At 54.9% G+C, this 2500-nt stretch overlaps 2 non-coding genes across 2 annotated transcripts; both read left to right on the forward strand.

Annotated features, from left to right (window-relative positions):
- Window positions 1-173: 173 nt before the first annotated feature.
- Window positions 174-1984, forward strand: LOC146143089 (small subunit ribosomal RNA). The gene has a single exon (XR_014500267.1). It is a non-coding gene; the product is annotated as a small subunit ribosomal RNA (ribosomal RNA).
- Window positions 1985-2231: 247 nt separating this feature from the next.
- Window positions 2232-2385, forward strand: LOC146143090 (5.8S ribosomal RNA). Its single transcript, XR_014500978.1, has one exon. It is a non-coding gene; the product is annotated as a 5.8S ribosomal RNA (ribosomal RNA).
- The last annotated feature ends 115 nt before the right edge of the window (window positions 2386-2500 follow it).

Here is a 2500-nt window from a genome sequence, read left to right on the forward strand (position 1 = left end):
CGAAGTCTTACTCCGGCGGGTGCGACGGGCGGTGACGGTTTTCTGAGTTCGGGCAGCCGAGCAAAGAACGAAATTTTAACGGAGAGAAGCCTTCGGGTTTCGCATCGACCGAGCGACGGCGCCGCATCAGCGGCGCCTCCTTCGTCGGCCTTTCGGGGCTACGCTAAAGTAGCTACCTGGTTGATCCTGCCAGTAGTCATATGCTTGTCTCAAAGATTAAGCCATGCAAGTCTAAGTACGAGCTCTCGTACAGTGAAACTGCGAATGGCTCATTAAATCAGTTATGGTTCATTTGATCGTACGTTTTACGTGGTTAACTGTGGAAATGCTAGAGCTAATACATGCGTGAAGCGCCGACCTCGCGGGAGGCGTGCTTTTATCAGACCAAAAACCGACCGGGCTTCGGCCCGCAACCTTTGGTGACTCTGGATAACTTTGCGGATCGCACGGTCTCGCACCGGCGACGGATCATTCAAGTGTCTGCCCTATCAACTTTCGTCGGTACGGTACTGGCCTACCGAGGTTCTTACGGGTAACGGAGAATCAGGGTTCGATTCCGGAGAGGGAGCCTGAGAAACGGCTACCACATCCAAGGAAGGCAGCAGGCGCGCAAATTACCCATTCCCGACGCGGGGAGGTAGTGACGAAAAATAACAATACAGGACTCTAAACGAGGCCCTGTAATTGGAATGAGTACACTTTAAAACCTTTAACGAGTATCCATTGGAGGGCAAGTCTGGTGCCAGCAGCCGCGGTAATTCCAGCTCCAAAAGTGTATATTTAAGTTGTTGCGGTTAAAAAGCTCGTAGTTGGATTTTGGGCGCAGGCGGCCGGTCCGTCGCAAGGCGTGTACTGGCCGTCCTGGCCTCACCTCCGGTTCTCCGCCGGTGCCCTTGACTGAGTGTCGGCGGCGGCCGGAACGTTTACTTTGAAAAAATTAGAGTGTTCAAAGCAGGCGATTCGCCTGAATAATGGTGCATGGAATAATGGAATAGGACCTCGGTTCTATTTTGTTGGTTTTCGGAGCGCGAGGTAATGATTAAGAGGGACAGACGGGGGCATTCGTACTGTGCCGTTAGAGGTGAAATTCTTGGATCGGCGCAAGACGAACGACTGCGAAAGCATTTGCCAAGAATGTTTTCTTTAATCAAGAGCGAAAGTCAGAGGTTCGAAGACGATCAGATACCGTCCTAGTTCTGACTATAAACGATGCCAACTAGCGATCGGGGGGCGTTAGTTTTACGACCTCTCCGGCAGCTTGCGGGAAACCAAAGTCTTTGGGTTCCGGGGGAAGTATGGTTGCAAAGCTGAAACTTAAAGGAATTGACGGAAGGGCACCACCAGGAGTGGAGCCTGCGGCTTAATTTGACTCAACACGGGAAATCTCACCCGGCCCGGACACAGTGAGGATTGACAGATTGAGAGCTCTTTCTTGATTCTGTGGGTGGTGGTGCATGGCCGTTCTTAGTTGGTGGAGCGATTTGTCTGGTTAATTCCGATAACGAACGAGACTCTGGCTTGCTAACTAGTTACGCGACCCAATCGGTCGGCGTCTAACTTCTTAGAGGGACTAGTGGCGTTTAGCCACACGAGATTGAGCAATAACAGGTCTGTGATGCCCTTAGATGTTCGGGGCCGCACGCGCGCTACACTGACCGGATCAGCATGTGCTCGCCTTGGCCGACAGGTCTGGGTAACCCGCTGAACCCCGGTCGTGCTAGGGATAGGGAATTGCAATTATTTCCCTTGAACGAGGAATTCCCAGTAAGCGCGAGTCATTAGCTCGCGTTGATTACGTCCCTGCCCTTTGTACACACCGCCCGTCGCTACTACCGATTGAATGGTTTAGTGAGGTCCTCCGATTGGACCTGGCGCGGCCGGCAACGGTCGAGCCGGCGTCCGAGAAGACGATCTAACTTGATCATTTAGAGGAAGTAAAAGTCGTAACAAGGTTTCCGTAGGTGAACCTGCGGAAGGATCATTAACGGTCTCGCAAACGCTTCGGCGAACGCGAAACTCGGACAAGCGAGAGAAAAAGTCTTTGCTACCCGGCGCCCGACCCGCGAGGAGCGGCGCGCCGGCCGGCGATTCGGTCACCCGGTAATGTTTGCGCGTCGAGTGCCGCGGTGCCGCGCGCTCCGGCTTCAAGCGTCGGCCTGGCCGACCGCTCGGCGCGGTCTATTTTGTCACCCTATAGTGCGAGGCACTGTGCGAGCGAAACAATCGTGGATGGCTCTTGGCGGTGGATCACTCGGCTCGTGAGTCGATGAAGGACGCAGCTAGCTGCGTGAATTAGTGTGAATTGCAGGACACATTGAGCATCGACGTTCTGAACGCAAATTGCGGCCTCGGGTCAATCCCGGGGCCGCGCCCGCCTCAGGGTCGCGTTGCAAACGTTCCGCGCGGGGATTTCTCCGCGCGGCTGCTGCGGCGTCGGACGCGCGAGCGCCCGTCCCGCTCAAGACAGCACGGCACGATGCGCGACGATCGCGACCAGAAT

The sequence above is a fragment of the Ascidiella aspersa genome, chromosome 5, assembly GCF_963924565.1.
Source record: "Ascidiella aspersa chromosome 5, kaAscAspe10.2, whole genome shotgun sequence".
NCBI lineage: Eukaryota > Metazoa > Chordata > Ascidiacea > Phlebobranchia > Ascidiidae > Ascidiella > Ascidiella aspersa.